Source organism: Cryptotermes secundus, unplaced genomic scaffold, assembly GCF_002891405.2.
Source record: "Cryptotermes secundus unplaced genomic scaffold, Csec_1.0 scaffold819, whole genome shotgun sequence".
In the NCBI taxonomy this organism is placed as follows: Eukaryota; Metazoa; Arthropoda; class Insecta; order Blattodea; family Kalotermitidae; genus Cryptotermes; species Cryptotermes secundus.
The window spans coordinates 490,026-505,073 of record NW_019723314.1 but is presented as its reverse complement, the minus strand read 5'-3'; the positions used below and the strand labels follow the sequence as shown (position 1 = coordinate 505,073).

Sequence of the window (15,048 nt, the reverse complement as noted above, 5' to 3'; positions counted from 1 at the left end):
TATCTCACAGTTCGCAACCACTTACACTTTTGTTCCTGTTGCTTCATAATAACACCAACAGGACCACAGACCTCAGTACTGCGCTCACTCACTAACTGCACTGAACTCAATACTTCTACACAACTCGACTGCACTGTGCTGAGAAATGAGAGGTGATTCCGTACTGCACCTGTTACAGACACGTCACTTATGATGAAACCTCTAGAATCTTTGTGAACAACCTCAGACTTCGTTGTCGGCCAAGTGGTTTCGCGAATATTCCAGAAAGAGAGGTCTTGATATTTCGATAGAATGAGGTGCGCGCACAGGCCAGGAGAAGCGATCCTACCGTGCTCGGCTTTCGCGACAATGTAATTACCGGAAGCAGAAATGCCTGAATAATAATGAGTATGCCGTCAGATAACGCGAAGGATGGAGCTTGAATGCAGGTACCTGTTCAAAAATGTGATATTTCTACACACTTGTTCTAGAAGACGTAACATCTGTTGAGTCTGTAGCATTAGTCACAAGGTTATTAAAAGTATATGCCCAAAAGTAAGACCGAAACTGGGAGATCCACGCATAATTATGACAAAGTTTGATTGCACACGCATGCAGTGTATATAAGGAGAAATTCAAGGGATTTACAAATATTCTGCGACACTGACATCGAGTGATTGCAACCCAACTTATCTGTGATTTGGGTTTCCTGTCCACCATGCTCTGTAACATCAGAACGTAAGTAACCTTAAAACTGAGAGAAATGATAGGACAATTTTGACACAGGGTAATAAAAAATGTTTAACACTCCCAATTGAGTAAATATACTTTTTTATGGAAAGGTAATGAATTCTTTCTTTAAAATTGCTTGCTCATATCTGAGTTCACAACAAACAATTTAAAGAAAAGTTCCAGGTGAAAGTTCGTTAAATTCTTCACTTCACAGTACAGGCAACCATGCCTCTTCACCCCACCAATCCGAATTCCTTTTTGTTTGGCTCTTACATCTCCGACTGTCCGCTAAGCGAGGCCCTACCAGTAGCTACGAAACCTCAGGCATAGTGTGTGACTTTTCTATCTCTCATAGACCCACTCACCATAATAAGGTGAAAATACCACTTAAGAGGATGAAACAATTATTAGATTACACTGCTTAAATACAATTATTTTCGTATCATCATAATGTCCAAAAATCATCCCTAAGATCGGAGGAGGGAATTTATTGAGGTATAAAATCCATATTATTGTGAATTTAAGTTCTGTGTTTCCCAGCTGCGTTAACGGAATAGAAGAGTGGTTTATATAAATACGTGTAGAAAATAATGAGATAAAAATACACTTACCAGCAGGATGGAAAAGATCTTTAAAATGGCGCCACAATCTGTAAATTGAAGAAAAAGCCACCAATCATACTTAATCCAGCATTAATTACTTTCTGAATTTAACGTTGGTTTACACCTAAACGTATTATGATACCTGAACAATTACTGGGTGTCAGGCTCATACATATTGATGTAGGAGTTGTGTATGCAGATGGCAGGAACAGTCCCACACATGTTAACGCCCACTTCAATCGAATTTCAGCTCAAGCTGCCGTGTTATTAGCGAAGCCTGGTCATGAAAGATTTTATCAGAGACTAATCTTTGCACCCTTTACATCATTCTCTGTGAATCATATTGCTTACTGCGTCATTTGAGCTCTCTGATCAGCATTGTTTCGTTAATGACATGTCATTCTATGTTAATTATGTGAAATCCACAGTTAATCTATACTGCCCGGGAGACAGATGGGAGGGCAATATTTCTCTGATAACACTGAAGTTGCATGAAATGGCATTGTAAACTTATACATCAGAACAATAAGCAGTGACATTCATCTCACTCAGATTTCCATTCAGTAATCAGAGTAAAATTACCTCCAGTACACTTTAACATTTCGTCACTTTGTTTTCGTATTAAGTTCCTGATTGTTATGAAAGAGAATTACCAGCGTTCTTTTTTAATATTTGGAAGAGAATGATATTGTGGGTTGCATCGCCGTTTGGTTTTGAGAGAGTTCGACGTTTCGGAGTAACATGTTGGCTCCATCTGCAAAGTCGAAAAGTAGCAGGTACCTTGAACAGATAATACCTGAACGGTGCTGAAAGCAAGAAGTAGCCGCTGCAGCACTGTAGACCTTGAGCAGGTAACATTGTGAATTTTGAATTTTAAATTTCAATTGAATAGTTCAAAAATACCAAAATTCAAAAATCAAATTGACGTATGTAAATTAACAAAGATTTTATACATATGTGACAAATATCAGCAAGGGGATTCTGATATATCGGGACCTATTAACAACAGAGAAATGAACAATTAAGAAAGCTGGTGTTTTTAAATTTTAAACTACGTGCAGTGCAACAGCTATGTGAGAGAAATACACATGATGATGGTCATTTACGGCCGAAACATGTAGTGTAGAAGAAAAGAAGACAAAAGAACTACAATAAATTGTTGCACTTAGGACGGAGTTCGTGTCATACATCGAAAAGTAAGTCAATTAAGAAATGAGAAGCAGGAAATATGTTCCTCCGAAACATTTGACTCTCTCTGAACTACACGAACTCTCTTCTTCCCCAGGTGACCGTCATTTTAATATCTCATCGGATTACTACAACACTAGAACTAAATGCAAACTATATGAACTACTTCTGACGTTTGTTCTCTTATAGAGAAGCGAACGCTGGCACCCGACGAAACGCGACGAAAACAAAATGAAAGTATCTGAATGGAATATACTAAGAAAATACATGTAACTCCATGAATTAGAATAGAAAGTGGCAAAATACGCATTTAAGCACGAACTATAGGGGTAGCGCAGTCGGTATAGTGACTGGCTAAGGGGTGGACGACCGAGAGGTTGGAATTCGAGTACAGGTAGAGTAAACAATTTTCTCTTCTCCGCGTTGTCTGGGGCCCACCCAGTCTCCCATCCACTAGGTACAGAGGGTAAAGCGGCTGGGGTGTGAATCTAACCAACTTCAACTAGTGCCGAGGTCAAGAAATTGTGGCTCTATACATCCACTTCCCTATACGCCTTCATGGCGTAGTGTTTAATTAGTTAAGCACACGGACAGCTTTACCTATACGAGCTACAGGATGAACTTAACGTAGTCAAAGTGGCGAAGGCAGGAAGACTGAGGTGGCTGGCATACTTGTCTGGAAATGTGGAACAAATTCCTGTAAGAAACTCACATTCAACAAGATCGAAAGCACTGGAGGAGTGCGGAGAAAATCCCCCTACCAAAATAAAGTGGCTTGACAATGTTGAACAAGATTTAACAACTCTCTGAAAGTATGAACTGGAGGAAGACGGCCGTGAAAAATGACCGGTGGTCAAGCATCGTTGTAGAGGTCAACACTTGCAGGAGTCTGTAATGCAATTCATGACGATTTTTCCCACATTAACGTGAGCCAGACAGGTCTGCAGACCGTAAGTAGAATATGATGACGTTTGTTATGACGTTACGTGCACTGAAAGACTGGGATGGGCATGGCCAACGGTACTGGATTATTAAAATTTATAAGAAAGTCAAAAGAAAATAAAGTCCAATTTCAGTCAGGATATAAATACTTCAAATTTCTGCTCGATATCGGATAAGCTTTTGTGACTTATTACTTACTTACTCACTAATGGAGCTGAGCCCTTCTTGAGAAGCCACCAATTGTGCAGCCACTGAAGAATTTCCCAGCATTTTATGTAACCCGAAGGTTCATTACCGTGTTAACAAGAGCCCTCCACTGGTCTCTATCCTGAGCCAGATCAATCCAATCCATCCCATCCCATCCTATCTCTCTAAGGGCCATTTTAATACTGTCCACCCACCTACGCCTTGGTCTTCCCAGTGGTCTCTTTCCTTCTGGCTTTCCCACCAGTTTCCTATATGCATACCTCGCCTCCGCCATTCGTGCTACATGACCTGCCCATCTCATCCTCCTTGACTTGATCATTCTAATTATACTTGGAGAAGAGTACAAGTTATGAAGCTCCGAATTCTTTTGTGACTCTTCCTTTCCTTACTTCTCTTCTCAGACATTCTTTTCTTCTCGCTCACAGTCAAATTTTCAATATAATTATTAATTTATATTGATAAGTAATACAGTACCACCAAATATTATGGTTGAGCAATTAGCTCTATTACTTCGCTCTCAGAAGTTCGCAGTTAGGGTTAAGACCCACAGCTCAGTTAGTTTTATAGGACTTCGAGTGCTTCACTTCAGTTCCTTCATGAAATTACCCTGGAATAATTTATGACCGCTTTTTTCCACTTCAATCCAAATTACTCAAATTCGATATTATACAAACTATTTATTTATATTTATTTTTCTAAATAGTAATAAATATATTTTTCTTTAACGAGAACATGATGACAGTTATGTGATTTGTGTCATCACTGAAGAAGACATAGCAGGCCAATGTTAATTACAAACATGAATATTCGAAACGGTATATTCAATTACAAGAGACATCACGAATAATTATAGAAGAATGAAATGAACAAATATCACATCAGAGGGCACCAGTAATTCCCAATGCTCCCAGTAAGCTGGTAATTACTTTGCATGCTTCCTGTACGCCCTATTTAGTGGCCTGACCGACTATTAATACAGCACATTAGCATTTAATTGCATTTCGATACCAAATGTAACTTTAAGTTAAATGAGTGTTTCTGGGTTAAAACGTTCATGTAGTTTAATTATGGAATAAATTGCTTCCTTTTTTACAGAATTATATGACAAAACTCTAAATTACTTTTTGTAAAATCCCAAAGAATAAGATCCCATAATTAAATTATATGACGTAAATGATAATAAATAGAAAAAATATGAAAAGTGTAAGTGTAAGTGTACCATCAATATTGTGCTCCCAAGAAGACTGGGATACTTACAACAAGGAAGATAGTATTTAAACATATTTGTATTCTACAGGGAGATGCAGGGATTTATGAGGGAAAACTGTATTTATATCACGTCACAGTACAAAATAGCGTAATCTCTTTCTAATTATTAAAATATTATTCTAAATAAATACATGAATAGGGCACAATGGATTATCAGGAAAATATCAATTTTGTGGTCTTATTTCATGAGGACGGAGGCAGTAGGTTTTAGACTTGTCCAAGACTGCACTATATCGTAAACCAGAAAAATGTAACTTACGCTTAAACTATCGTGAAAACCTCAAATTTCATATGGACAAAGTGAATTGATATTAAAACTCAAAGAAGTATACAAGTTTATGAGTACAGGCACAGAAGGGTTAAGAAATGAATAACTTATGTGTAACGGAAAATTGAAAGTTTGAAATAACAACAGGCATATCCGCTGCGCTGCCGTTTCCTCAATTTGCGCTGCTCCATTCAGTAAGATTTATTCAGGCTGAGCCATAGCTTAAGCGGTTAGTCGCTGGCTCCCCACCGGGGCGGCCCGGGTTCGATCCCGGGTCTGGTCAAGTGGGGTTTGTGGTGGACAAAGTGACGCTGGGGCGGGTTTTCTCCAAGTACTTCGGTTTCCCCTGACAATCTTCATTCCACCAAATTCTCCATCATCATAAAAACCCGGGGCGGGTACAATTGGCCAATCAGTTGTCACCGTGCCGAGTGGACCCAGCTGGATTCCAAACCCCACTAAGCGAATTAAAAAAAAATTGTTCAACTGAGGCTGATAAAGATTCTGGGAAATTGCGGTTGCATTGCTGGTTACCATTTTCTTTGGTGTGCCCTCGCCCTAAGAATATGAAGGCTGCTAAACTCTATTAAATAGTATTATTGTTGCAGCTTACATGACTTGTTGAGAATATTATATTTTCATTGCTTGATTCGCGAGAAACATAACAGAATGAGTGCTAGTTTACTGGTCAGCCGTGAGAAAACTTCAACCTGCTTACGCACCGGCTCCGAATTAAAAATATATTCTAATTTGTTACTATCTGAATGCCCAAGATGAGAGATTGTTCGATTATTGGGGCGATATGCGCATTTCTCTAGCATTTGCAGGTTATGTTTGCATATAATTTTTAGTGCGAACCACACGACCAAAATTTTAAAATCAGGATCTTACTTATACGCAGTTTCTTTTCTATAAAGTTCAGTTATTCGATATCTAGTCAGCACCCTATTTATTCGTTTCCTTGCCCTTTAATACGTCTGTATTTCTTATTTTCCTGCATGTTATAGAAAGAATGATATTTGTGACAAAATTTCTCAAAATCTACCAAATTTTTGGAGTAAGAATATACTTTAATCTAATTTCGTTGATTTATAAGGTGTTGTATCAGTTTGTGCGACAGTTCCCTTGGTAATTTTTGAACCAACTAAGAGATTTTCGTGATGTTCGGTACGGGTTACATGTCGCTGGAGGCCACAACATAAAACTTCTAAAAAAATTACAATGATTCATGTCCTTTTTCAACCAAATTCTGGATGCAAAATAATATATTTAGTGTATATAGTTTTAGTTTAGTTTCTTGGGGTGGGGTGAGACTGAGTTTACTTGGTATGTCTGCCACTAATTGGTCTGTTGTACCGGATGATAGATGATGAGTGTGGAGTAATCGCTGAAATGAGAATTGGCAGGGGAAACCGAAGTACTCGGAGAAAATCTGCTCCAGGGCCAAATTGTCCACCATAAATTCCACATGACTTGACCTGGGTTCGAACCCGGGCGGTGGAAAGCTAGCGACGAATCGCCTGAGCTATGGCACGGCCTTCTATTCTATGTAAGTCTAACTTTATTTTAATATGCCACGAATCTGTCAGGCTCGTGAAAGAATGCATAGGGACACGGAACGATTTAGGTGTAAAGTTTCTCTACACAATTCTTTTACAGCTCTTCAAAGAAATCTCTGTTCCATGTCACTGGAAAATCATTGCATCAGACGCGAAGAAAAAAAGTTTCAAGTAGAAGCCATTGGAACATTCTAGGAAAGAAGAAACAAAAAAAGGGGTGGGGGTGGGGGTTAGGGAAAGAACTTTAGTATTGGCAAATGTTTAGAAATAGCTGGTGCTACACTACGGGATGGCATATCCCAGGGGGAAGTAGGTGGGGTAACTACTGCACGTCCTGCAACCGAAATAGAAGCTGCATGGTAGGTAGGACTGCGGCTAGCAGGAGCTATGTGACATGTTACGAGAGTCACTGGAGGGTGATTTAGGACTGGAACAAGCTATTTCTAGGAGCGGGATAATCGATAGTTCCAACAGCAAGAATACACCATAAAATTAACCAATGCTGATTCCACAACCATCCAGGCAAACGAAACTAAGATGATAAATTTTTTTGCATTCTGTACGCTCTTTACTTTGTCCTAATACACGTGAATCCAAATACTAAATTTACTTGAATAATACTATCTTCAAGTGTGCGACGTCGTGTTGTCCAATTCACTGACATTTCAAAGGAATATGAAAACTGAGACGTGAAATTCTATCAGACTACACGGCCTCACATCTCAGGAGAGAGTACTATTCATAGTCACTGCTGTGATTGTCTCAAATCTAATAACTTTGTTCGTGACTTTCCCCAACTATGAAACTTGACCTCTCACATTACAAAGGAAGATCTTAGAATGAAGCTATATAAGAAAATTGTTCAGGGGAGAATAATTGGGCTTAAGTGAGAGAAATAACAAAAACACATGCAGAAAATAATATTATGTTGCTAGGCAACACGTCGATAAACAGCCTAAAACCTGGAATAGCAACAGAAGCGGAAATACATTTGCTAGTTAACGGCTCACTAGTTTCCCCTTTAACGGATAACAGAGGAACTGTTTGAGATGAAGAAATATATTTGGGCCGCCTGGAAGTTATAAGAGTGGCAATTCATTCGTAAGAAAGTCAGAGTGGATGTCACATAAGGACTATGAAAGCAAGTATTCAGTTGAAAAGAAAAAATGATGGCGGTGAGTCTCAAGAGGCTTGGCGTCAAGACGAACTGATTGACGCTAAACCGCCAGCCGTAAAGCAGCTCTCTGTAGGAGAGTTTTTTAATGCTAGTGGGGTGGGACTAAGTCCCTTGTACTGCGGCCACTTCTGGCCTATTGTACCAGCCCCAGATGATAGGTGAGGATGATTGTGGAGCAAATGGTGGAATGAAGATTGGCAGGGGAGACCGAAGTACTTGGATAAAACCTGCCCCAGCGTCACTTTGTCAACCACACATCCCACTTGACCAGACCCGGGATCGAACCCGGGCCGCCGCGGTGGGAAGCCAGCGACTAACCGCTTGATCTATGGCGTGGCCCCTGTAGGAGAGTTAATACGTACCCGGCGTAGGGGTTACCGTGACCCAGAAGGCGGTTTCCCCAGGGTGAGGCCCTTCCGTTGCATTACGGTTGTCTGACCCCTGCGATTGCCCCAAATGTGGATAACTCGGGCGCGTAATTTTGGGTAAGAGAGTTCAGTGTATGAGCAGTGATTCGTCGTTTGTCATTCGTCACAGCGGAAGAAAAGACACTCATGGTTCAATAAGGAATGGAGGGAGGCTTAGACAGCCACTGATTGTGAGCTGTCACAATTAACTGTAATTGTAACAAAGTGCCAATAAATCCAATCATATAATGCAGAACCCATTATTATTAGTCACGCTAACCCCAATACGTGACAATACAATAAAGACCTTTATAATTTAAACCCTTAACAACATATTATTATAAAAAAAAGTAAATTAAGGGAGGAGCGATATCTAAGACATGGCAGCAAGAAGAGAAATTTTAGTCTAAAGACATTAAAGGAAGAAAGAATTTGAAAGATATGTAAGTAGGTGTAGATAGAAAGATAGTACTGAATTGGATTTTAAAGGAATAAGATAGAATAGAATCGAAACATTTATGGGCGATAACGTGACATACATGAATATATCAGATAATCATTCAATAAATGAATTAACACAGTTTCAGGTAATAACTTGCTTTTGTCTCACAGGAGTATGGTTTCACCAATCACAGAATAAGTTTAAGTTTAATTCATAAACCACTCAGCTCTCAGCTAGCCTGCAGTAAAACGAAGTGAGAAGTGCGCAAACTATGCATATTTCAACACAAAGCTTCACATGCAAGAACACATAGTAGTCCTAAATTTGGTCGACGCTTTGTCAGGCAATATCCCTGTAAACACTGTCCAACATGGAACAATAGAGCAAGCTGTGTTTTTGAAGATCCGACCGACGCGCCAATAGGCTGGCTGGATAATGATCACGTGATATATGTTTACTGTAGGTCCATGTCCACTCCGCGGCTATACGACGAGAACAGTGAGCTGTAAGTTCAGAGAGAATTGTAACTAGGAGTACAGAAGAACTAAAAGTCGGCCTGAAGATTTAACGTATGATTAGAAGACTTTATTTATATATAATATTTGGCGTGTGTAATTCAGTGACACTGCTGTAGTTCCCGTGTTATAAATCCGCTAAGACTAGTCCAAATACACTGAAGAGATGATTGTGTAGTGTGTAAATCACCAATAGTGTAATTATTAATTGTAGTTACGAGCTGTAGATTGTTAATAAATATAATTACCAATTCGAATCCTTTCTTTTGTCACTAATACATGTGACAATATCTATAAAGTTGTATAGCAAATCGAAATATTTCTCGATATAGCTAAATTAAAAACTTATCCTTTTATTAAGTAGATTAATGATGTAGAAGGCAGATGCGCAGTTCCATATATTTAACTTCACACTTCCGCTGCTCTACCCCCGGTGTCTACTGGATTCCAGGCCAGTACCTCTATCAATATAAAGGTATTTCACTTGAGTCACATCGCAGTGAAATATCGGTTCCCATTAATTTTTGCAGAATCAGCAGCACTGCTCTTAGATTAACGAGGGGCTCGATAAGGGGGCACTAAGTAATTCTGAGATAAGAAAGCGAAGTTCAGTCAAGCGTGTGATGACCAAAATTTATAATTGCGTATCGAAAACAGACGAAAACAAAAACATTTCTCGCGTTCATGGAATGAAAACCTGTTTTAGATAATCGAAAGATTTGTTACACGTTCATTTCCTTCCCCTTTCCTTCCATTTTTATTTTATTTCAGTTCTCCTTCTGCTGTTTTTAGGTTGACAAAAAGACAAGCAATTAGGGAACTGTTTGGTTATTTTTCATTCACTCAGTATTTGCAACTACAATTTAGTGTCATCGCCAGTCGTTAGTTAAGCGTAGCCATTTGCTTGATTGTCAAAAAGCCTTTGTTCTTTGCCAGTAGGCGTGTTTCGTCATTGTTTCTGTTCATTCTTCCAACACGGAACATCTATTTGGTTTTTGTAGTTCTGATGGCTCATCTGAAGGCTTGAAGATCCTGCCCAGCAAGAGCCCAGTAATCTGATATGGAGAACTTACAACTATTTAAAAAAATAAAAGATATAGTTACAAAACAAAAGCAGGGCATGTAGCACGAATGGGGAAGAAGAGGAATGCTATAGGATACTGGTGGGAAAGGCAGAAGGAAAGAGACCATTGGGAAGACCATGGCGTAGGTGGATGGACAATATTAAAATGAATCTTAGAGAGATAGGATGGAATAGTATGGATTGGATTGATCTGGCTCAGGATAGGGACCAGCTGAGGTTTCTTGGGAACACGGTAATAAACCTTCGGTTTCCATGAAATATTGGGAAATTCTTGAGTAACTGCACAACTGGCGGCTTCTCAAGAAAGGCTCAGCTCCATAAGTGAGTGAGTGAGTGAGTGAGTGAGTTATAAGACAAACAGAAGTTCTTGATCTTCAAACGACAGGACTTCTTAAGAAGATAATGTATTTGATACATAAGCAGTTGATATTGTGGAATAAGGACCGGCATCACTGTACCTAATGATACATATATTTATGATGACCAAAAAAGCAGATCAGAAATTCAGTTATGGGCTGGAATATCATTAGTCTGCGGTTAACATGACATTGCACATGAATGAAGTACAGACATTTCGAAACGAGCTGGTGGTTACCCACACAATTTACTCGGAAAGCAATCAAAAGTTCACGCTCGGTTTCAAACCCCTTCCACTGCTTCAAAATTACTACTGAATGCATTTCCATATATAATGTACATGGTCAGGATTTCTTAGCATTAATGGTACTATAATACTGTAATATTCTTTAATACCAGATATCTATCTATCACTGTAACAGGCCATGGGGGACCATTGATGTCTGAGACGTCGAGGCTCCCACATTTTGTAGACAATCGGCTCACAGATGGCGGTGAGACTGTCAGCCGTATACGGCGGCTGTCCCTTATCCCCCAGGAAGATTCCTGCTCTTTATTTCTGTTACTGGCTGAGTCAACCCCAGGGAAGGATTAGGTCAATTGAAAAATCCCATGATCTCATCGGGAATCGAACCCGCGATCTTCCGGCTTGTAGCATAGTGCCTCAACCAACTATGCTATCGCGTGCCCCCGTTTAATACGAACACTAAATAACTTGTCTTCGTTATATACTCGAATTAACAAATCAAGGACAAGAAGGTTGGGATTTGTATCATGCATGGGAGAGATAAGAATTGCTTGCAAAATTTTGGTTAAGAAGCCCGAAGGAAGAGACCCATTTTGAAGAACTAAATAGAACGAAAGGTAATATCAAGTGAATGTGTGGACAGGAGTCATCTACCTCACAACAGAGTCTAGCTGTGACTTTTTGTATACACGGTATTATGAACACGACAATAAACTTACGGGTTTCAGAAAGAGCGGGAAATATTTTGACGAAATGATTCACTAACAGCCTCAACAAGAAGAAGTCTTGTCCACATCCTTAAGGAATTGTTGTTTAACGTCTTCCTGCATTAGATAGACCATTCACTTGACTAAAACGATTCTACTGAGGCCTGACAATAAACGCTAAAGACATATTTCGCCGGTCACGGTAGCCGAGCGGTCTAAGGCATGTACTGTCTTCGCTCGCTTGGAAACCGGGATCGTGGGTTCGAATCCCACTCAGGGCATGGATGTTTAGTTTGTATGTGTGCGTTTTTCTGTGTTTGTGTAGAGGTAGAGGCATTGCGACGAGCTGATCACCCGCCCAAGGAGTCCTACCGAATGTCTAAGATCTAGAAAAACCGAAGTGAACGGAGAAGTTCACGGAGGTAGGCCTAGACCCACTGGAGCTGTAGAGCCAAGGGAAAAAAAAAGACATATTTCAGTATGTAAATTAATAAAAAATTACAGACATCTCCCTGTTTGTTACTGTGGTACATCCATCTAGACTTGGTATTCTCTATATAAAAGCAACGCTCACTCAAAATCCACGTGAAACAGCGCCGTAAGGGTCTATCCCCCTTAAGGAAATGTATTATTCATTTTCTGTGGCCTGGATTCGCCGATGGCCTCTTGGGAATCTTTCGAGGTAGGTATGTGACTGCCTGCAGCTACTGTGAATTGTAAATTAATCAACTCCTTAACCGGGCTGAAAATAAATCCATAATTATGTAAATATCAGCCGCATTCCGCGTCACCCTTCATTATTTCTGTCATCATGGACTTCTATGAATGCCAAAAGGGCCATACCACGATTCTTAGTTAGTAAATTAACTTATCGGACGTAGGCCGCGCCATAGCTCAAGCGGTTAGTCGCTGGCTTCCCACCGCGGCTGATCAAGTGGGATTTGTGGTGGACAAAGTGGCGCTGGGGTGGGTTTTCTCCGAGTACTTCGGTTTCCCCTGTCAATCTACATTCCACCAAATTCTCCATCATCTTAATCACCCGGAGCAGGTACAATAGGCCAATCGGGGGCCGCCGTGCCGAGTGAACCCAGCTGGACTCCACCCCCCACTAAGGGATTTAAAAAAAATAACTCATCGGAACGTTTCTAGCTCTTTTACTGAATTAGGAATAGCATTAGAGAAGTCATGTCCAGCTGTCTTTAAAATACAAGAAACCAAGCTGAGTTATATATTTGCGCTACTTTTTCTTCTTCTTTCTGTGGGTTAATTTACGATTTGACTATCGACAGAGCTAGTCCCTATCTAGGTCCGGAGATAGGGACTAGCTCTATCGCTTGACGCCAGCTGATTAGGGCTTTATCTGAGAATTCAATCTCCGAAACTTTGTTTTGAAATAAAAAAATCAGGTAAATGTAAGGTAAAGTTGCCCCTATAACAGGCCGTGAAGGTCCATAGGGGTGTGAGAGGTCGAGGCTCACAAATTATCTAGACTATCGGCTCACAGATGGCAGTGAGGTAGACAGCCTTACGCGCCGGCCGCCCTTTACCCTCCAGGAAGATTCTTGATACTCATTTCTGTAAGAGGCTGAGTCGACCCCAGGGCTATAGTGCGGCTGGAAGGATTAGGTCAATCGAAGAAATCCAATTACCTCATCGGGATTGGTTTCCGTGATCTTCCGGCTTATAGCATAGTGCATCAACGAACTAAGTTACCGCGATGGATAATGTCCAAAAAGTCAATAATCATATTAATATATCTTTGTCAAATACTTTTATATTTTATTTATAGATGAACTTACATGTGTCTACATTATAGACAGACCAACCACTGAATGTAGAGGGGAAGTAATTGCTGTTTATTCTGAACATCAATCTAACCATTTACATACAATGCGTGGGTAAAGGGTAGAGAAAAGCAGGTGGCGCAAATAGTAACCATTATACTTCAAAGGGTAAATTTCTCAGGAAAAACTTTGCCTTCTAATACTGTAAGGATATTATACATATTCTGAAAACTTAAAGATTTAAGTACATGCTAAGTTTGAAATTGTTCTGAATTGACATAAATTTAAGAAAGTTTATAAAAGTTTGGTTGTAACATTTTAAAACGTCTAACCATACGTTCACATTTTTATGTACGAACAAATGAACGCTTTCTGAGTTTAAGCAGGACAGAACTCTTCGCCAGTAACTGATAATCTTAAAATTGATTAAGAAATTACAAATTTTTATGGAAAACGAAATTTATGTACCGTGGACTGGGCTCCATCCTGAGCATTCCACACCCTCACACCCTCACACCCTCACACCCTTATTTATTTAGAATAAAATATATTTTCCGTTTCTTGCGTCACCAATTATACATGCAGAATGAGACTTTCGACACATATCGTACATACAAAATAGGATTTAAAACCTTGTGACAACAGCCCACTAATCAGCGGGAGATAAGTCTGCTGATGTGAGAATAATATTTAAATGAACTTTATATGTCGTACTGCGAACAAACATTAACTGGATCAAAACTATTTAATGGCGGACTTTTGTGGTAAAACTGATGAACACTCCGACAAAAATAATATTGAATTAAAAACTCATTGGCTTGAGCCCGTAAGCTAACTACACCGACCGAGAGACCGCCGCTTGTCGCCTAAGTTAGTGCCAAATTTAGCGGATAGAGGGTGTCGCGTGGTCAGCGCAACGAATCCCCACGGCCGTTAATTTTGGTTTTATAGACCGGAGCCGCTATTTCCTTGAAAAGGCTCCTCAATTATCCTCACGAGGCTGAGTGGACCCCGTTCCAAACTCATTACTTCTCAGAAAATCTGGTAGCACCGGGAATCGAACCCGGACCTCTGGATCTGTAGCTAGAACTCTGACTACTAGACCATGGAGGCGGTTAAAGAGTGATTGTAAGCTGTTGGAAAGTGTTTACCAAGTCGTTGCCTAGCAATGCTTTGAGTAAATCGCTACAATATACATACATTTTACTATAGTAAATTTTTAAACTTTTAAAAGATATTTATGACACATATGTTTTAAATCGTCTATTTCTTATATTTTATGGAGTCTAAAGTTTCCCTTCAAAATTGCACACCCCCTGAATATGGTCTTATATGACCGAAATATGTCGAGATTTTAACAACATATAAACTAGATGCCCTTAGATGGTAATTTATACCTGTTATCTTTCTATTACGATTTATCCTATATTCTAACAAAATTAAATTGAAATCACATTATTTTTGTTCCATGCTGTAATTTGCCATGATTGTGATGAGAATTTTAATTGAATGTTTCACTGGCAAGTTCTGGCTTCACAGCAGTCTCTGTGACCCGAAACCGCTGAAGTACTCAGACACAAAT

General features: G+C 39.7%; 1 non-coding gene across 1 annotated transcript; it reads left to right on the top strand.

Moving 5' to 3' along the window:
* Window positions 1–8,277: 8,277 nt before the first annotated feature.
* Window positions 8,278–8,442, top strand: LOC111861843. Its single transcript, XR_002842336.1, has one exon. It is a non-coding gene; the product is annotated as a U1 spliceosomal RNA (small nuclear RNA).
* Window positions 8,443–15,048: the final 6,606 nt, after the last annotated feature.